The 21,905-nt window shown below is 45.0% G+C and overlaps 3 long non-coding RNA genes across 4 annotated transcripts; all 3 read right to left on the bottom strand.

Annotated features, from left to right (window-relative positions):
- Positions 1-642: 642 nt before the first annotated feature.
- On the bottom strand, positions 643-4,414 carry LOC124665822. 2 transcript variants are annotated; one of them, XR_006990707.1, is made up of 5 exons: positions 4,303-4,414; positions 4,074-4,130; positions 3,925-3,985; positions 1,170-1,331; positions 643-694 (listed from the first exon to the last, which is right to left on the bottom strand). It is a non-coding gene; the product is annotated as an uncharacterized LOC124665822 (long non-coding RNA). The 2 variants fall into 2 exon arrangements; XR_006990706.1 differs by lacking the exon at positions 643-694 and having other exon boundaries at positions 1,097-1,331.
- A 6,005-nt stretch (positions 4,415-10,419) lies between these two features.
- On the bottom strand, positions 10,420-15,330 carry LOC124665824. The gene is made up of 4 exons (XR_006990709.1): positions 15,242-15,330; positions 14,585-14,745; positions 12,727-12,853; positions 10,420-10,542 (listed from the first exon to the last, which is right to left on the bottom strand). It is a non-coding gene; the product is annotated as an uncharacterized LOC124665824 (long non-coding RNA).
- An 8-nt stretch (positions 15,331-15,338) lies between these two features.
- LOC124665823 lies at positions 15,339-20,073 on the bottom strand. The gene is made up of 4 exons (XR_006990708.1): positions 20,032-20,073; positions 17,286-17,447; positions 16,647-16,809; positions 15,339-15,352 (listed from the first exon to the last, which is right to left on the bottom strand). It is a non-coding gene; the product is annotated as an uncharacterized LOC124665823 (long non-coding RNA).
- Positions 20,074-21,905: the final 1,832 nt, after the last annotated feature.

The following is a 21,905-nucleotide window of genomic DNA, read 5'->3' as shown; positions in this document are numbered from 1 at the left end:
TCATAGTTCCACAAGTACATTAACATAGGTTTTTTATATTCAATCATATTACAGCTAGCAACACTAACAAGGAAATAATCTTAGTTGCTGGACTATCATGGTTGAAATGAATTGCCTACAACAGAAAAATAAGCTGGTTTAGGCCTACAACAAAAAATAAACAATCAACACAAATAATAGCAAAATGACCTCTAATAACCAGGGATAGATGTCAATTAAAAGAAATTTTGAAACTAGGTGACCAAATGATCGTCATCACCATAATTCAGATAGGGGTCATCGGATCAATGGCCCAAGCATACTATAGCCAAAGCACTTAGGCCGCGGTATCACAGAGCATAAGGGAGCTAGAGGTCAAAGGGGTAAACTTGGGAGCTAGGTTGAGGCACAGTGGGCTCATGTATCCATCCACACAAATACCAACCACCTTTATGCCGAAGCCAACTATATAGCGATCTAGATCAATCAATGATAGCCAATATCATAGAGAACATGGCAGCCAAAGATCAAAGCGTTGAACGACTAGCTCACCAGGTAGGTTGTAGCCGAGGCCAAGCGTCACAACCACCATGGCTACAGCAAGCCATCAACGTTCACAGGAACCCATGGTTGACATTCACCATCATGTTTTCAATGATGCCACCCACCTTCGGGTCAGCTAGGTGCTTGGCGAAGTTAGTTGGTTTACTCATCACTGCACATAAGTTAAACATAAGGTCAGATCACTGCAAAAAAAAAGTATTGATATAACAACATATGCAAACGAGCTAAACTGAACCATTCTAACTCCATGCTTGCCTAGCTCTAAACCCAGCTAGTAAGATGAGATTGCAAGAAAATTAAACCCAGCTAGCATCAACAACTGTACATCCATCATACAGAATATGGTATCATCAGCTACACATATATAAGCTAGTAAAATGAAATTGCAACAAAATTTACTAGACAAGTAGCATTGGCAGCTATACATAGACCATCATCAAGACTTGCAGATAGCTAACAAGTTTCGGGCCGGCAAACATGGCCACCACCACCAGCTAGCTAGCATGATGCACAGCGTCTACATGAAAATAGTTGAGTTTGGAGATCTCATGCACATCAGCTAGCTAACATCAGGAAGAACTACACACTCATCTAGCTACCATCGTCTAGCTATACATGCAAATCACCTTAAAGAGGACGCTACTACTACACTTGCTCAACACATATCCAAACTGCCCAGATTATAAAAGGCACCATGACATCAAGGATCATGTCCTCCTGGCCATCGACCAGCTCCACTTCTCCCCTTCCCGCCTGCTGCATCAGGGCCACATGCATCTATCTCGCCCCTGCAAGAAAGGACCAGTAAGTCAAACACAATGGCAAAGGACATAAGAGAACACAAAATATGTTATGAAGTATAAAACAGGGGAAAGTCTTTTGTCCTGTCATTTCGGCGTGTGGTGTATCTCAAAACCTGGTTGGTAATAGCTCATCCGGAAAACCATTTGAAGTGTTCAATATGGTTAGCAACTAACATATGACCAAAGTATCCAAACAGGGAAATGCTACTACTTTGTTGCAAACTACACTAGCACTAACATACATGTACAAGCTGAACCTAATAACCTGCAACATTAAAAATAAATCTAATGGCACACTAGAAGTAACTTAATGGCCGCTGCCATGGACAAAAGTTTGGCAAAACATGAGTTTCGACCAATTACCAGCTACTCACATATCACATACACCTAATGCATAGACTCAGCCAGAGGTCCAGAACAAGTCAACAGTAAACCAGAACAGGATGCACACCAACATGCACGTGCTAAAGGATATATAATAATTCTGATTCAGCATATTATGTTCCATTAAGTACCTTCTTAAGAAATTTCTGATTCAGCATATTATGTTCCAAACCAAAGGGTGAAGCAACCATAACTTGGAGCAGTATTTCAACCCAAGAGAGTTCCAAGGATTTTATCCAAAAATACATATCAAATTCTTGTTCTCTACCCTGAAGGAGGAACAACTTCAGAAAAACTTCTACATAACTACAATAGCCTCGACTAAATAGGTCACAGGTTGGTTTTACATGAAAATCAATAAGCCATTATGTTTTTCCAACAAGTTATTCAAACAGAAAGATGGTACGCGAGATGACAGTTCTCTTATGTATCCAATCATGTGAGACTGAAACAGAAGTTTAGCGCTGCAATTGAGACACGGCCACAATACTAAATGAATGCAAATAGGAGAATCCTACTCAATTTCTTTGTACTATTTTTATGGTTTATTGGATCCTATAGGATGGTATAATCATCTTTATGTCACCCTTAATGCACTATGTATCTTACTCAATTTAATGAAATAAGGTGAAAGCTACAATGAGCAGCTTGTGCTACTAGAGAACAATTTCAATTCATCTTACACTGGCATTTTACTCTTGGTCCTTATTGGCTTTCAAGGAAATTGTTAACATAATATCCAGAGTAGACTGGAACATGACATAACAAAATATGCATGGTAATGACAGGGCTTGACAAATTGCCCAGCTCCAGCACCAAAGATTTAATGGCTTTGACATGGTTCGACAAAAAACCCATGGTTGCTTGGAGTGGATCCAAATCCATAACAAGAACGCTCTCTCTGTGCGGCAGGCTAAGGAATGTGTCTGTGCAAGTCACCTTTGTATCGTACCTATCTTTACTAATAACCTGCAGCATTAAAAAAATCTAATGGCACGCTAGAAGTAACTTAGTGGCCGCTGCCATGGACAAAAGTTAGGCAAAACATGAGAGTTTTGACCAATTACCAGCTACTCACATATCACATACACCTAATGCATAGACTCAACCAGAGGTCCAGAGAAAGTCAACAGATAACCAGAACGGCACCCACATGCACGTGCTAAAGGATATATAATAATTCGATGTCCCATTAAGTACCTTCTTAAGAAATTTCTGATTCAGCATATTATGTTCTGAACCAAAGGGTGAAGCAACCATAACTTGGAGTAGCATTTCCACCCAAGAGAGTTTAGAGATTTTATCCAAAAATACATATCAAATTTTTGTTCTCTACTCTGAAGGAGGAACAACTTCAGCAAAACTGTTACATAACTACAATAGCATCGACTAAATAGGTCACATGTTGGCTTTACATGAAAATCAATCAGCCATTATGTTTTTCCATACAAGTTACTCGAACAGAAAGATGGTATGCGAGATGACAGTTCTCTGATGTATCCAATCATGGTATTCACGTTAATGACAAAAACAAGTAGTATGACACAACTAACACTCTACTTATCTTCCATCAAATTTACATAAGACAAGAGAGCCAGGCCAATTCATAAAATACAAACTCGCTCACTGAATCTGCAGACTATGTTCCACATTTATGAGAAGTATGACAACTCATATGAGAAGACAAACACCTCAACTGAAACAGAACTTTGGCGCTGCAATTGAGACAAGACCACAATACTAAATGAATGCAAATAGGAGAAGCCTACTTAATTTTTTTATTCAAATTTTATGGTTTATTGGATCCTATTCATATAGGATCGTATAATCATCTTTATGTCACCCTTAATGCACTATCTATCTCCCTCAAATTAATGAATTAAGGTGAAAGCTACAATTAGCAGCTTGTGCTACTAGAGAATGATTTCCATTCATCTTAGACTCGCATTTTCCTCTTGGGCCTTATTGGCTTTCAAGGAAATTGTTTACATAATATCCAGAGTAGACTGGAACCTGACATAACAAAATATGCATGGTAATGACATGGCTTGACAAATTGCTTAGCTCGAGCACCAAAGATTTGACGGCTTTTACATGCCTCGACAAAAAATCAATGGTTGCTTTGAGTGGATCCAAATCCATAAAAAGAATGCTCTGTCTGTGCAGCAGGCTAAGGAATGTGTTTGTATCGTACCTATCTTTACTAGATACATGATTGACGTTGAGCGGAATCACCTTGGTCCGATGCTCAGCAGCTTCGTCATGGCAACAAGAATCAGCGAGAGCAGATTAGAGAACAGAAAAGAGTTGGTTCGAACTAGCGCAGAGGGGACACAAGATTACCTTGTGGCATGGCTTCCATGGTCACGTCCTTTGCTTCATGTCCAGCGACCCAACAATCTCCAGTATGCAAACAAAAAGGTTGCCACATTTCAGCTCAGTCTCAACCATGTATAGGCACAGAACACATACTAATAAGTTGGAAAACAATGGCGCATTACACAGAGGCAAGCTAGTTTGGCACCATGAGAAACTAGGCTATGTCACAGCGGAAAAGGGGAAAAAGTAGTACCGCCATGGAGTGGTGGAAGAAGGTGTTGGGCCGGTGTGCGTACTGCTCCGAGAACTTACACATAATTTCCACCGATTTATCCAACCCATTGACTCCTACCTACCCATCGACTCCTCTGGCTGCTCAAGGAGAGAAACAAGTTGATAAATGAATTGAGCTGATTTCTTGATGAAAAAAAATGAATTGAGTGACGTAATTACTATGAAGCCATTTCAGTTTGTTCTAGTCAGTAAAATAGATACACAGTTGAACTACTACTATATATGAGTTGCAATATAGAAGCTTTTATAGTTTTAATGATGACAATTACAATGCATAAAAATTACACTCCAGAGTCAGTTATACTGAAAACCATTTTAGTTATATCCATGCAGATTCTTACTGCATCAAGAAAGCATCCAGATAATATTCAAGGCCGTATATACCACAGTAATAGTGAGTGTACAGTGACACATTTCTGCAAAGAAAGTATACAAACAACATTGTTTTTCTTTGAGAATCTAACATGCATGTGAACAAATTGGTTTGGCCTCAAACGGTACATCGATTCCAAAAATACCGAAAATACTTATGTATTGTTCAATAATGTTGACAAATAATCCATGGTTAGATGTTGACAATACTGTTGCTTGCAGATCGCTATAGTGTTCAGCAGCTTATCACTAGTGTGTTCAGTTAACCCTGTCTAGTTCCTTTACGTAAATGCAAGTATTGGTAGCAGATTATTTTCTTCAAGTAGCAATGACTTGCTTATTCACATCAACATATCGTTATCAATTAAGATGAAAAACCAGAGCGCTGGGAAAATAAGATGGCAATTTGTCGTGGTTTACTATTGCCATGGGTAAGTGAGGCTGGAACTTGATGGAGCATCTGAAGATGTCTACCTGCTGGAGCTAGCAGGGCCTTGATGGCAATAGCAGTGAAGAAGCAGAGGAAAGATATGATATTGAAGTAACTGAATTGGGGGGAAGAACAGTTTTTTAGATGGAAATTGAGGGAAGAAAATGAGTCTGATGCAAAGGGAAATCTCATCATACCTTGAGCCTGTATATACGGGTGCCGGGAAGAGCGTGCTACCTACAGCGGCGGTGATCGACACCATCGGTGGCGCACGGGCAGGGTGGGTGACGGCGGGGGAATCGAACGCCTAGAGCCGCGCCGTCACCTCCTGATGGCCGGCCACGACGCGCACGCGCGCGGGCGAACGCGGACGGCGGCAGGCTAGCTCGACGGAGCACCGTGCGTCGTGTTACCGACCCACACGCACTCCGGCGAGCAAGTCCGCCGCGGGTCGACGGCCGGTAGAAGGCCGCGCGTCGCGAGGGCCGGTCCCGTCGTCGTCGATGCCGCTCGCCCTGCTAGGGTTCGCGATTGGAGACGCAGCAGTGGTGAGCCGGAGGTACGGCGGCGGATGTGGGTGGAGAGGCTGGAGGAGGCGGAGAGAATGGGGATCGACGAGGCGTTGGGTGAGTACGGCGTGCGTTTCGTTTTCCTTTTTCTTGATCATCAAGTAATAATTGCGTTGTGTTTCTTCAGCGCGCGATCAACGAAGCGTTGGGTGAAGCGTGCATTTTGTCACGCGAATCCAAGGGGCTGCTTCGTGGTTTGCCTTGTTTCGAGGAGACCGGGTTTTAATTTTCGTTCTGAAATCGTGCAAGGCTTTTCTGTTGATTTATGTGTCCAGATTTAATAGCGTGTAGGCGTATACGTCTGTGTTACATACCAACAAACCAAAAAAGGCCATGAGTAGAACTCTCCACCTACGTACAGTACATGACTACGGTGAGTCCATCCTTTTTTTCCGAGTGAAGTCCATCATACTACCTATAGTAGCTTTCCTCCTTGAAATAGGCTTTCGCCCCGCTATATTAATATAGCAATGACCCGATACAAGATAGAGACAACCGTTGGGGCAAACAGCACAACAAAGCCCAAGAGAAAACAAAAGAAGAAGAAAAAAGAAAGTAAAGTTGACAAAGTCGGATCGACGAAAACGTTGATGATCCGCAACCGCTGCGCCCTCCGGAAGATTCCCACCACGAGCTTAGCCCTCTGAAGCGCCGCATACCAAAGCAGCACCTTCAAGAAGAGATGTGACGATGACGACGCTGCTGCCCGGACAAGCCTAGAGTTTTCCCAGGTATGCGGAGGGGTAGTGGGAAGGGGAAACCCCGACGCCCCTCAAGAAGGAATGGTGGTGCTCGCGAGCGTCACCGCGTCGGTGTCGGCCATCCGACAAGGATTTCTCCCGTCCCCCAAAGGCCCACGGCCCCGGACAATCCGTTATGCTCCGCCAACCTCGCCGCCCACCAACTCGCGCCACCACGGTCACGCAACCACCACCGCCATCTTACTGTGGCCCACTGACGAAGACCGAGAGGAGGCAACCGAGCTGAGGAGAGCCTGGACAGCGGCCACGCGGGAGGGCGCAACCTCCACCGCCAGCTGCGGTGACAGACCGGACGCAGCTATAGGAGCAAACCAGGCCCATCTGGCCCGGCGGGATCGTGAAGCTCCCGTGGCCGCGCTGTAATCCACGCGCCGCCATCCTAGCCACACTCAGCAAGGGAAGTTCCACCAGCTGCCGGGAGCGCACACAGTTACACCATCTAGGAGGGTTCAATTCAGGAAGCTAGGGGGTTCATGGACCCAGACATTAGTTCATCCTTAGTACATACACACACACACACACACACACACACACACACACACATTTCCTCTTCACAACGAGAACCCTCACGTCGGGCTACCGAAGACAAGGGCCAAACAACTTGGGGCTAATTAATCTGCTAGTGTGTGCATGGAGACCGCTGTCACCGACATGCTCACCGGTGAAGAGGAAACGCAACGCTCACCATCGGAGCAAAATGTCGCAAAGCTCCCCATCGGGCTAATTAATGCGTGACTGATGCAAAACACAAGAGATGGAGCAGCGCGCGTGCGTGGCAGTAAAGGAGGCCACCGACCGATCGCTCGCTCGCTCGAATGGCATCCACCGCATTGCGCTCATCGCTCGCCGCATTAAACTGGGCCTCGCTTCCCACCTGCTGCAGCGGATCGGCCCTAAATCCCAAACAAGCCCGCCCATGCGCTCATGCGCTGATTGCTCGATGCATTGGGCCTGACGTCCTGGCCCATGTACGCGGATGAGGCTCCTAAAACCATGTCTGCCGCCGCCGGACAGAGTTTCTAACGCTGAATCCAAACCAAAACCATGTCCGCCCCCGCCACCTTTATTGCGCGGAATCGATCCATGCATTAGCGAAACACATCTGCCATCGATCAATCTCGATGCCACCTCCGCGCACAGGACAGCGCTGCCCCCGTCCTTCTCCGGCCAACACCGCGCCCTACTGCAGGAAGGCGAAACACCGCCGGATCAAAAAAGATCGTCAACACCGCAAAGCCAGCGGCAGCCCGACCGTGTCTCTGTCGGACGACGTGCTCACCAGCATCTTCGCCGGGTTATCGGACGCGGCAGCTGCGGTCCGCTGCGCCGCCACATGCCGGCGCTGGGGGCGCGTCGTGGCCACGAGCGCCTCCATCATCTCCCCCTCTCTGCCGCCCCTCGGCCGCTTTTTGCCGGACCTCGCGGTCGGCCTCTTCCACCGGGAGATAGACCTGCCCGCAGCGGCATCATCTCCGCCGTGCTTCGTGCCCATGGCCTCCGCCGCTCGCTTCCTCCTCGCTGGCCAGCAGCGGCTTCTCAGCGTTGCGGGGCTAGGCGACGACGGCGGGCTCTTGAACCACTCCCGCCCCGTTGCGTCCCGGAACGGCCGCCTGGTTCCGGAGCTCCGGCGCGAGGGCCACGCTGCCGGCGGTCTCCGGCTCGCCGTCCGCAACCCGATGATGCCTAACAGCATCGTCGTCGTGCCGCCTCTGGTCTCATCGGCAAGCACCATACAAGACTACGGCTGCGCGTTGCTCACCGGCCAGGACCTCCGCCCACCTCGCTGCAACAGTTTCTTCCGTCTGCTGCTCGTCTACAACCACAACCGTGGCCCCGGGAACTCGACCGTGCTCCAGTGCTACTCCTCGGACACTGGCTGCTGGGGACGGGATGCCGAGTGCTGCGTCGAAATCCCCAGCACCAAGATCTGCGACATCGGCCAAGCTGTGGTGCGCCGCGGTGTGGCCTTCTGGGCACTGGACCTTGGGCTGCTCGGGGCACGCCTCGATCAGATCGACCAGCATGGCGCCGTGATGGACATGCACTTGGTGCCGTATGACACGCCTCATTGGTGGCCAGAAAAGCGGCTCTTGGGCATCTCGCCCGACAATAGGCTCTTCTTCATGTACACTGGGGTCGTGCACCAAGACAAGATTATGATGGCCAGCTTCTCCTACTTCGAGTTCGAGGAAGAAGACAACATTCGCACTGGCGCCCTAAACCCCTAACAGTGTGATGTAAGTAATGTTCTTTCTGAAGTATTTGATTATGCGTAAACATCCCTCATAATCAAATTAACAGTTTATCACTTTCTGGTACTGACAGCCTAGATTACCGATAGAATATAATGATTAGATATGTGAAATTGCTAGCTGAAATTGGTCGTTGCTATCAACATTTAGGCACGACGCAGAACAGAAACCGAAAACGCAAACCGAACTCACGAAAATCAAACGTCGCGGGAAATCGATACTCGTGATTGCAGTCGATTTCATCCAATCAAGCTTAATTCATTCATAATTTACAATAATATTGGCAAAATACATTCGCATTGGACCTACATTACGTACTACGAACCTAATTAGAATAGAAATTTAGGTACCCGGAGACTATACTGTCACCGGGGCGTCGGCGGAGGGTTTATGGTCGCCGGCGGTTGCTAGGCGACGACAAGCGCCGTCACCTCGATGGCCGCCGCCTCGGAGGTGCTCCCGCAGAGGAGAGGCGGTCCGTCGGCGTCGTCGTCATCGTCGCTGTGCGGGGGCAACGACGGAAGCGGCGGCAGCGGGGGGCGCCTCCGCTTCCCCCTCCGCAGCCGCAGCCGCCTCCGCGCGCGCTTGAAGGCGCGGCATTAGCTCCGGCCACTTGCGGCTGGCACGCTTCCATGCGCCGTCGGAGCGCGACCACCTGGCGCGCTCCGGCTCCGCCCGTACGCCCGGCGGACGCCGACTTGACCTTCCGCCGCCGGATCGGCCACCGCCCCTACCCACGCGTCTTGCACGCGTCATTTCGGACAGCGGGGTGGTGGCCGTAGCGGCGGAGCGGCGGCGGGAGAGGAGCGGCGGGAGGAGAGTAGAGTTTTCGAACCGAACTCCCCTCCGCGAACCCTTTTAATAGGGGCCGTGCGGGGAGTTTCTCGGGCCCCTGAACTTCCGATTCGGGCCGGCCCATGTTTACGGGCTCTGATCGGTGCGCGTTTCGGCCCGAACCCGTAAATCCGCCGGAAAAGTTCGGTTCCGGGCAGGATTTACGGGCTCTGTTAGAGATGCTCTTAGGTCTTAGTCCACTGGCCCTTGCATATATAATATATTCTCTCTGTTCTAATTTAATTTTGATTTTATGATAAAATTTTGTTCCATAATTATTTACCTTCTAGATTTTTATTTAACAAGATCACAAAAAAGAAACAGTTTTACTCTCTCTATTGGATATCCGTACTTTTAGTAAAGTTTGGATTGACTAAAGTAGTAACTAATTTATCTAATTTTTGCTAGGATGTAGACTGAATTAGATCGGGGAGAGAGTATTCTCTAGCCTCCACCTGATCCTCTTGTGTTTGTTTATGGTCGGCCTATACTCTAATGACCTTGCATTTCTATTTTACGAATCCCCTCCCTGGCAATCGATCGCTGGAGCGATCACTTTCCTTGGCGCGGCAGCGCTCACGCCATGCGCGAAATCAATTCCCTTTTTTGCTTGTAGTGTTTAATTACGTTCACATGTAGCTTTGTGTTCACACTAACAGCTCACGTTCTCACTTGCAAGTTGCATACAGCCAAGAGCGTTCACACTGCATGCATGCATAAAGTATCTCATGGGTTTGCATTTAATGAGCCAACTTTTTAGCACGCTAGCTCTCACAAGTTGCTGCATGCATGCACAGAGCATCTCGCTCTTTTTTTCAGCACGACGCATACTTTCAATTCTCTAATCTAGAACGCCGGATCATCCTCGTTAGAGCCACCGAATGGCCCTCCTTCAGATGTTGTTTGCTGATGGGTTTCTCCAGCAAGGTGGTGATGCTGCCAAGCCGCTCGGCGTCCATCCTCAAGAGAATGTATAAGCAACTGGAAATAAAAGATGGGCCATGCCCATATGATGAGAAATAGACATATACTACCAAATACTATCTACTTGTTTGGGAATACAACAAAGAAAAGACAAAAAAAATGACAGACGGTAAACCTTTTATCTTCAGTAGAGAACATTTCTTATAATGTAAGCAATAGTTACATCAGTAGTTAGTACACAAATCACACAACAGAGAGCACCTATTGGTCTATATCTTCTCTTCAGTCTACTAAGCAGAAACACAACAACCCCTATTGATGTGCTTGCAGTCTCATTCACATCGACCAACAAAAACCATAAACTAGCTGACACTAAAATCCAGACGAATCAAGATGATGGTCCTAATTATACAAGAAAATGAGCATAAGACAGGGCACATACACATCACCATTATCATCCAAAATGCAAGTGGAGCTAACCAAACAGCAAAAGCAAATCAACTACAATACCCACCACTGGTATTCACAAACAAATGACAGCAGGTTTAGGCCTACAACAAAAAAATTCATCAATCACCATAGATAATAGCACTAGGACCCCTAATAACCAGGACCAGATAAGAGCTCGGCCACGCTCATTCGCTGTGACGAGGAAACCGCTGCGCCGGTGCTGCACGAGCTGGGCTGCCCCACGGCCGGCCTGCCGCTCACCTACCTCGGCATTCCGCTGACTCTGCGGAGACCAACAGCTGCACAGCTGCAACCTCTGGTTGAACGCGCCGCTGCTGGCCTCCCCACCTGGAAGGCGAAACTCATGACCAAGGCTGGGCGCGCAACACTGGTCAAGGCGGTGATCAGTGCCATTCCCATCCACCAGCAGCTTGTGCTTGGACTCCCCAAGAAAACGCTAAAACTCATCGACAAGATCAAAAGGGGATTCCTATGGGAGGGAAAGAGGGATGCAAAAGGTGGAAACTGCCACGTCAATTGGCGCCGCGTCTGCAGGCCCATCTTGTACGGCGGCCTGGGCATACCGGACATGGAGCGGACGGGCCTTGCGCTGCGACTACGCTGGCTTTGGCTCTCCCGCATGGATGATCGACGCGCGTGGAGCGACCTGGACCTACAGTTCACGCCTGAGGAACGTGCGCTGTTCTTTGCCTCCACCACCATGACGGTTGGGAACGGCCGCGACGCACTCTTCTGGGAAGACAGGTGGATCAATGGCCGCGCTGTCCGTGAGATTGCGCCCAGCCTCTACGGTTGCATCCCCAAGCGCCGGCGCAAGCCTGGGCTCAGGACATCCACGGCCTCCTTGGCGTGCACGAAATTGGCCAATATCTGGCGCTCTGGGCAGCCGTGTCGCGCACAACTCTTGGCATGGAGCCTGATAGGCTGGTCTGGAAGTGGACAGCCAGTGGTACCTACACCCTACACCGCCAAGTCTTGCTACCTTGCGCAATTCCATGGTTCCACTGCCTCCAGCTCTTGGAAGCTTACTTGGAAGACGTGGGCGCCGCCGCGGGTCAGGTTTTTCACTTGGCTTGCCGGCATGGATCGCTGCTGGACTGCCCAACGCCTTGCCAGACGAGGACTCCAACACCATCCTCGCTGCCTCCTCTGCGACCAGATGCCTGAGACCATGCACCATCTCATCCTCGTCTGCCCCTTTTCGCGACAGGTTTGGCACGAAGTGCTGGCTCGATTCCGCATGACCTGCCAGCCGCCGGACAGCAACGACGCCTCCCTTGATGAGTGGTGGCGCAAGGCCAGGCAGATGACCCCTAAACCTAGCGCAAAGGACTGGACTCCTTCACCCTGCTGACGCCTTGGATGCTCTGGAAACATCGCAATTCTTGCGTGTTTGACAGAGCCCAGCCCTCGGTGCGCGACTTGGTTCAGGAGATCTTCGAAGAGGCTGATCTTTGGGCTAGGGCCGGCGCGAAGGGCATTAGGGTAGTGCTTCCGACGACCTGGGATGTGCACTGAGTCGCTCCTTGTATCTGTACCACGCCTCCTAGGAGGCTTGTAAAACTATCTATCTTTTCAATGAAATGAAACGCAAAAGTCTTTTGCGTTTTCTCGAAAATAACCAGGACCAGATGTCAATTAAAAAATCTTTGAAACTAGGTGACCAAATGATCATCGTCGCCATAATTTAAATAGGGATCAACAGATCGATGGCCCAAGCGGCGCGTGGTATCTCAAATCATTTGGGAGCTACAGATTAAATGGGTAAACCTGGGATCTAGCGGTTGCGGCGCAGTGAGCTTGATGTTAACTAGGACCTGCCGTTGACCTTCACCATGATCTTTGCTATGGTGGGAACCAGCTTGTGGTTGGCTTGCTTCTTTTGAGTTATTCATCACTGCAGACAAGTTAAATGAAGGTTAGATCACTGTGAAAGAAAGCATACTAGCAGCTGAATGATGCAGCAACCACTTGAATCCTAATAAGTGTTATCTTCATGTCATGACAGAAAACGACTCAAATTTCTATTGGAATGGGGAAATATTTGGAAGTATAGGGGTGGAAGTACGTAGCCTCCATTAATTGGAAGCTCTATAATCTTAATATTCAGCAATAAGGACTTCAATATATGTCCATTCAGACTAGATAATCTCGGAACCATAAAATAGAATACTAGTAGTTTGGTTTCCTTAAATTAGACATAATTTAAAATCTGAGACAGTCTAGTGACAACAGTAGGTTGGTAATTTTAGTTGCAGATTGTCCCATCTTGCTCTCTTAAATATAAGTAAGTTTAGGTCTTGAGAAATTGCATCGGTGTAAGATGATACATGACATCATCTGCAAAGTGTTATGTGTCCTCGAGTGTTGCCACGAATCAAAAAAGAAAAATCAGGTGCATGTCTACTCCTTGGCCTAACAACAACATGATTCCCTTTAAATACACGATTTTTATTGTTCAGTTAGTAGTCATAAGCTATACTAGGAAAACTATTTTTTGCTTCTACCACCAGACTTGAAACAATAACGGATCAAGATTCCGTACAGAATGAAATAGTAATAAGAAAGCACAACCGAAGGCCATAGTGTAAACGCATTCCAAAGTTACACCAGTAGCTGCACGATTGCGCATTCCAATGGCATTCCAAATATACAACATGTCAGAAATATTTACCATTGCGCAAATGATAATTATATCATAAAAAGGGAGAAACATTTAGAAGCAAAACAATAGGACATATGTATATACATCCATTTGGAAGCGGGATTGCCTAAACTTGGCCCCTTGCAACCACAAAATTTGCAAGATTCGTTAACTCCTACATAGCTTGGTCAGGCAAAGAGAAAAATGAAGGATGTTGGCATCTACAATTTTCTAGCAAGTAAAATATGAGCAACTCGTGAGAAGAAAATCAGATTGAGAAGATAATCTAACTAAAAATATTTACTTACGGTTTATTAACATCACATCAAAGAAAGCAGCAATAGTTACAATTGAGTATTTCTTATTTCTTTTAACATATCAGCGGCCAAATAGCTAAATCTTGGTTCCATAGTACATTAACAAAGGTTTTTTATTTTCAGTCATATTACAGCTAGCAGTACTATCAAGGGAAGAATCTTAGTTTTTGGACTAGCATGGTTGAAATAAACACGTCTACAATAGAAATGACGACAGGATTAGGGCTACAAAAAAATTAAACAATCACAACAAATAATAGCACTAGGACCTCTAATAACCAGGACCAAATGTCAATTAAAAAGAAACTTTGAAACTAGGTGACCAAATGATCATCATCACCATAATTCAAAAGGGGATCGTCGGATCCATGGCCAAGCATACTACAACCAAAGCACTTAGACCGAGGTACCACAGAGCTTACGGGAGCTAGAGGTCAAAGGGGTAAACATGTTGCCGAGCACCTTTATGCCGAAACCAACCTTATAGCACCCAGATGATTAGTTCTTAGCTTAGAAACTATGTGACGAGATGATCATCATCATCATCATAATTTAAGTAGGGGTCATCGGGTCAATGCCCTGAGCCTAACCACAGCAACGACACCATGGACACAGTATCATAGAGAACATGGGTGCCAGAGATCAAAGTGTTAAACAACTAGCTCACCAGGTAGGTTGTAGCCAAGGTTCAATGACAACCACCATAGCTATGGTGAGCCATCAACATTCAGAGGGACCCATGGTTGACCTTCACCATCATCTTGGCTATGACGGCACCAACCTTTGGGTTGGCTTGGTGCTTGACGAAGAGGATTGGTTTACTCATCACTGCACATAAGTTAAACATAAGGCCAGATCACTTCAATAAAATTTATTTATATAACAACAAATGCAAACAAGCTAAACTGAAACATAGTAACTATAAACCCAGGTAGTAAGATGAGATTGCAATAAAATTAAACCCAACCAGCATCAGCAGCTATACGTCCATCAGATAACATCGGGTAGCATCATCTATACATCCATAAGCTAGTAAAATGCAATTGCAACTAAATTTAATAGACACCTAGCATTAGCGGCTATACATCATCCAACATTAAGACACGCAGATAGCAACAATTGTGGCCGGCAAACATGGCCAGCAGCGCCAGCTACCTAGCTTGATGCACAACAACTACATGAACATAATTTGAGTTTGGAGATCTCATGCACATCAGCTAGCTAAAATTAGGAAGAGCAACACATACAGCTTGCTACCATCGGCTAACTATACATGGATATCACTTCAAGCGGGACGCTACTACTACCCTTGCTCACCACATACCCAAACTGCCCAGATCATAAAAGGCACCATGACATCAAGGCTCCCGCCCTCCTGGCCAGGGATCAACTCCACTTCTCCCCTTGATGTCTCTCGCATCGGGGCCACATGTATCTATGCAAAAAGGAACCAGGAAGTCAAACACAATTACAAAGGGCATAAGAGAATACAAATATATTATAAGTATAAAAAATGGGAAAGGCTCTTGCCCTCTCATTTTGGCGTGTGGTTTTATCTCAAAACATGGTTGGCATTGGCAAAAGCTCATTCAAAAAATCATTTGAAGTGTTCAATATGGTTAGCTACTAACATATGACCAAAGTATCTAAACAGGGAAATGCTATTACTTCGTTGCAAACTACACTAACACTAACATACATGCACAATCCGAACCTAATAACCTGTCAACATTAAAAAAACTAATGGCACACTAGAAGTAACTTAATGGTCGCTGCCATAGAAAAAAGTTTGTCAACCAATTACCAGCAACTCACATATCACATACACCTAAATACCTAATGCATAGGCTCAACCAGAGGTACAGTTAACCAGAATAGGATGCACACCCACATGCACATGCTAAAGCATATATAATAATTTGATGACCCATTAAGTACCTTGTTAAGAAATTTTTTATTCACCATATTATGTTCTGAACCAAAGCGTTAAGCAACCAGAACTTAGTATTTCAACCTAAGAGAGTTCAGGGATTTCATCCAAAAATACGTATAAAATTCTTGTTCTCTAACCTGAAGGAGGATCAACCTAACTAAAGAGATCTACTTACGATCTATTAACATCACATCAAAGAAAGCATCGATGGGTACGATTGAGTATTTCCTATTTCTTTTAACATATCAGGGACCAAATAGCCAAATTATAGTTCCACAAGTACATTAACATAGGTTTTTTATATTCAATCATATTACAGCTAGCAGCACTAACAAGGAAATAATCTTAGTTGCTGGACTATCATGGTTGAAATGAATATTCCTACAACAGAAAAATAAGCTGGTTTAGGCCTACAACAAAAAATAAACAATCACCACAAATAATAGCAAAAGGACCTCTAATAACCAGGCATAGATGTCAATTAAAATAAATTTTGAAACTAGGTGACCAAATGATCGCCATCACCATAATTCAGATAGGGGTCATCGGATCGATGGCCGAGCATACTATAGCCAAAGCACTTAGGCCGCGGTATCACAGAGCATACGGGAGCTAGAGGTCAAAGGGGTAAACTTGGGAGCTAGGTTGAGGCACGGTGAGCTCATGTATCCATCCACACAAATACCAACCACCTTTATGCTGAAGCCAACCATATAGCGATATAGATCAATCAATGATAGCCAGTATCATAGAGAACATGGCAGCCAAAGATCAATGCGTTGAACGACTAGCTCACCAGGTAGGTTGTAGCCGAGGCCAAGCGTCACAACCACCATGGCTACAGCAAGCCATCAACGTTCACAGGAACCCATGGTTGACATTCACCATCATCTTTGCGATGATGGCACACACCTTCGGGTCGGCTAGGTGCTTGGCGAAGTTAGTTGGTTTACTCATCACTGCACATAAGTTAAACATAAGGTCGGATCACTGCAAAAAAAAAGTATTGATATAACAACATATGCAAACAACCTAAACTGAACCATTCTAACTCCATGCTTGACTAACTCTAAACCGAGCTAGTAAGATGAGATTGCAAGATAATTAAACCCAGCTAGCATCAACAACTATACACCCATCGGATAGAATATGGTAGCATCAGCTACACATATATAAGCTAGTAAAATGAAATTGCAACGAAATTTACTAGACAACTATCATAGGCAGCTATACATAGACCATCATCAAGACTCGCAGATAGCTAACAAGTTTCGGGCCGGCAAACATGGCCACCACCACCAGCTAGCTAGCATGATGCACAACGTCTACATGAAAAAGTTTTGAGTTTGGAGATCTCATGCACATCAGCTAGCTAACATCGGGAAGAACTACACACTCATCTAGCTACCATCGTCTAGCTATACATGCAAATCACCTTAAAGAGGACGCTACTACTACACTTGCTCAACACATATCCAAACTGCCCAGATTATAAAAGGCACCATGACATCAAGGATCATGTCCTCCTGGCCATCGACCAGCTCCACTTCTCCCCTTCCCGCCTGCTGCATCAGGGCCACATGCATCTATCTCGCCCCTGCAAGAAAGGACCGAGTAAGTCAAACACAATGGCAAAGGACATAAGAGAACACAAAATATGTTATGAAGTATAAAACAGGGGAAAGTCTTTTGTCCTGTCATTTCGGCGTGTGGTGTATCTCAAAACCTGGTTGGTAATAGCTCATCCAGAAAACCATTTGAAGTGTTCAATATGGTTAGCAACTAACATATGACCAAAGTATCCAAACAGGGAAATGCTACTACTTTGTTGCAAACTACACTAGCACTAACATACATGTACAAGCTGAACCTAATAACCTGCAACATTAAAAATAAATCTAATGGCACACTAGAAGTAACTTAATGGCCGCTGCCATGGACAAAAGTTTGGCAAAACATGAGTTTCGACCAATTACCAGCTACTCACATATCACATACACCTAATGCATAGACTCAGCCAGAGGTCCAGAACAAGTCAACGATAAACCGAACGGGATGCACACCAACATGCACGTGCTAAAGGATATATAATAATTCTGATTCAGCATATTATGTTCCATTAAGTACCTTCTTAAGAAATTTCTGATTCAGCATATTATGTTCCAAACCAAAGGGTGAAGCAACCATAACTTGGAGCAGTATTTCAACCCAAGAGAGTTCAAGGATTTTATCCAAAAATACATATCAAATTCTTATTCTCTACCCTGAAGGAGGAACAACTTCAGAAAAACTTCTACATAACTACAATAGCCTCGCCTAAATAGGTCACAGGTTGGTTTTACATGAAAATCAATAAGCCATTATGTTTTTCCAACAAGTTATTCAAACAGAAAGATGGTACGCGAGATGACAGTTCTCTTATGTATCCAATCATGTGAGACTGAAACGAAGTTTAGCGCTGCAATTGAGACACGGCCACAATACTAAATGAATGCAAATAGGAGAAGCCTACTCAATTTCTTTGTACTATTTTTATGGTTTATTGGATCCTATAGGATGGTATAATCATCTTTATGTCACCCTTAATGCACTATGTATCTTACTCAATTTAATGAATTAAGGTGAAAGCTACAATGAGCAGCTTGTGCTACTAGAGAACGATTTCAATTCATCTTACACTGGCATTTTCCTCTTGGTCCTTATTGGCTTTCAAGGAAATTGTTAACATAATATCCAGAGTAGACTGGAACATGACATAACAAAATATGCATGGTAATGACAGGGCTTGACAAATTGCCCAGCTCCGGCACCAAAGATTTAATGGCTTTGACATGGTTCGACAAAAAACCCATGGTTGCTTGGAGTGGATCCAAATCCATAACAAGAACGCTCTCTCGTGCGGCAGGCTAAGGAATGTGTCTGTGCAAGTCACCTTTGTATCGTACCTATCTTTACTAATAACTCTGCAGCATTAAAAAAATCTAATGGCACGCTAGAAGTAACTTAGTGGCCGCTGCCATGGACAAAAGTTAGGCAAAACATGAGAGTTTTGACCAATTACCAGCTACTCACATATCACATACACCTAATGCATAGACTCAACCAGAGGTCCAGAGAAAGTCAACGAGATAACCAGAACGGCACCCACATGCACGTGCTAAAGGATATATAATAATTCGATGTCCCATTAAGTACCTTCTTAAGAAATTTCTGATTCAGCATATTATGTTCTGAACCAAAGGGTGAAGCAACCATAACTTTGGAGTAGCATTTCCACCCAAGAGAGTTTAGAGATTTTATCCAAAAATACATATCAAATTTTTGTTCTCTACTGCGAAGGAGGAACAACTTCAGCAAAACTGTTACATAACTACAATAGCATCGACTAAATAGGTCACATGTTGGTTTTACATGAAAATCAATCAGCCATTATGTTTTTCCATACAAGTTACTCGAACAGAAAGATGGTATGCGAGATGACAGTTCTCTGATGTATCCAATCATGGTATTCACGTTAATGACAAAAACATGAAGTAGTATGACACAACTAACACTCTACTTATCTTCCATCAAATTTACATAAGACAAGAGAGCCAGGCCAATTCATAAAATACAAACTCGCTCACTGAATCTGCAGACTATGTTCCACATTTATGAGAAGTATGACAAGACAAACACCTCAACTGAAACAGAACTTTGGCGCTGCAATTGAGACAAGACCACAATACTAAATGAATGCAAATAGGAGAAGCCTACTTAATTTTTTTATTCAAATTTTATGGTTTATTGGATCCTATTCATATAGGATCGTATAATCATCTTTATGTCACCCTTAATGCACTATCTATCTCACTCAAATTAATGAATTAAGGTGAAAGCTACAATTAGCAGCTTGTGGTACTAGAGAATGATTTCCATTCATCTTAGACTCGCATTTTCCTCTTGGGCCTTATTGGCTTTCAAGGAAATTGTTTACATAATATCCGAGTAGACTGGAACCTGACATAACAAAATATGCATGGTAATGACATGGCTTGACAAATTGCTTAGCTCGAGCACCAAAGATTTGACGGCTTTTACATGCCTCGACAAAAAATCAATGGTTGCTTTGAGTGGATCCAAATCCATAAAAAGAATGCTCTGTCCGTGCAGCGAGGCTAAGGAATGTGTTTGTATCGTACCTATCTTTACTAGATACATGATTGACGTTGAGCGGAATCACCTTGGTCCGATGCTCGGCAGCTTCGTCATGGCAACAAGAATCAGCGAGAACAGATTAGAGAACAGAAAAGAGTTGGTTCGAACTAGCGCAGAGGGGACACAAGATTACCTTGTGGCATGGCTTCCATGGTCACGTCCTTTGCTTCATGTCCAGCGACCCAACAATCTCCAGTATGCAAACAAAAAAGGTTGCCACATTTTCAGCTCAGTCTCAACCATGTATAGGCACAGAACACATACTAATAAGTTGGAAAACAATGGCGCATTACACGAGAGGCAAGCTAGTTGGCACCATGAGAAACTAGGCTATGTCACAGCGGAAAAGGGGAAAAAGTAGTACCGCCATGGAGTGGTGGAAGAAGGTGTTGGACCGCTGTGAGTACTGCTCCGAGAACTTACACATAATTTCCACCGATTGATCCAACCCATTGACTCCTACCCATCGACTCCTCTGGCTGCTCAAGGAGAGAAACAAGTTGATAAATGAATTGAGCTGATTTCTCGAAGAAAAAAATGAATTGAGTGATGTAATTACTATGAAGCCATTTCAGTTTGTTCTAGTCAGTAAAATAGATACACAGTTGAACTACTACTATGAGTTGCAATATAGAAGCTTTTATAGTTTTAATGATGACAATTACAATGCATAAAAATTACACTCCAGAGTCGGTTATACTGAAAACCATTTTAGTTATATCCATGCAGATTCTTACTGCATCAAGAAAGCATCCGAGATAATATTCAAGGCCGTATATACCACGGTAATAGTGAGTGTACAGGTGACACATTTCTGCAAAGAAAGTATACAAACAACATTGTTTTTCTTTTGAGAATCTAACATGCATGTGAACAAATTGGTTTGGCCTCAAACGGTACACCGATCCCAAAAATACCGAAAATACTTACGTATTGTTCAATAATGTTGACAAATAATCCATGGTTAGATGTTGACAATACTTTTGCTTGCAGATGGCCAGAGTTTTCAGTAGCTTATCACTAGTGTGTTCGAGTTAACCCTGTCTAGTTCCTTTACGTAAATGCAAGTATTGGTAGCAGATTATTTTCTTCAAGTAGCAATGACTTGCTTATTCACATCAGCATATCATTAGTAATTAAGCTCAAAAACGACAGCGCTAGGAAAAATAAGATGGCAATTTGTGTTGGTTTACTATTGCCATGGGTAAGTGAGGCTGGAACTTGAGGGAGCATCTGAAGATGTTTACCTGCTCGAGCTAGCAGGGCCTTGATGGCAATAGCGGTGAAGAAGCGAGAGGAAAGATATGATATTGAAGTAATTGAATCGGGGGGGAAGAACACTTTTTTAGATGGAAATTGGGGGAAGAAAATGAGTGTGATGCAAAGGGAAATCTCATACCTTGAGCCTGTATATACGGGTGCCGGGAAGAGCGTGCTACCTACTGTAGGATAACGTTGCATAGAAAACAAAAATTTTCCTACCGCGAACACGCAATCCAAGCCAAGATGCAATCTAGAAGACGGTAGCAACGAGGGGGTATCGAGTCTCACCCTTGAAGAGATTCCAAAGCCTACAAGATGAGGCTCTTGTTGCTGCGGTAGACGTTCACTTGCCGCTTGCAAAAGCGCGTAGAAGATCTTGATCACGATCGGTTCCGGCGCCACGAACGGGCAGCACCTCCGTACTCGGTCACACGTTCGGTTGTTGATGAAGACGACGTCCACCTCCCGTTCCGGCGGGCAGCGGAAGTAGTAGGTCCTCTTGAATCCGACGGCACGACGGCGTGGTGTCGGTGGCGGTGTAGAAGTCCGGCGGAGCTTCGCTAAGCAAACCGGGCAATATGAAGTGGAGGAGCAA

Source organism: Lolium rigidum, chromosome 6, assembly GCF_022539505.1.
Source record: "Lolium rigidum isolate FL_2022 chromosome 6, APGP_CSIRO_Lrig_0.1, whole genome shotgun sequence".
Taxonomy (NCBI): domain Eukaryota; kingdom Viridiplantae; phylum Streptophyta; class Magnoliopsida; order Poales; family Poaceae; genus Lolium; species Lolium rigidum.
The sequence above is the reverse complement of the archived record's forward strand: the minus strand, read 5'-3'. Positions and strand labels throughout refer to the sequence as shown.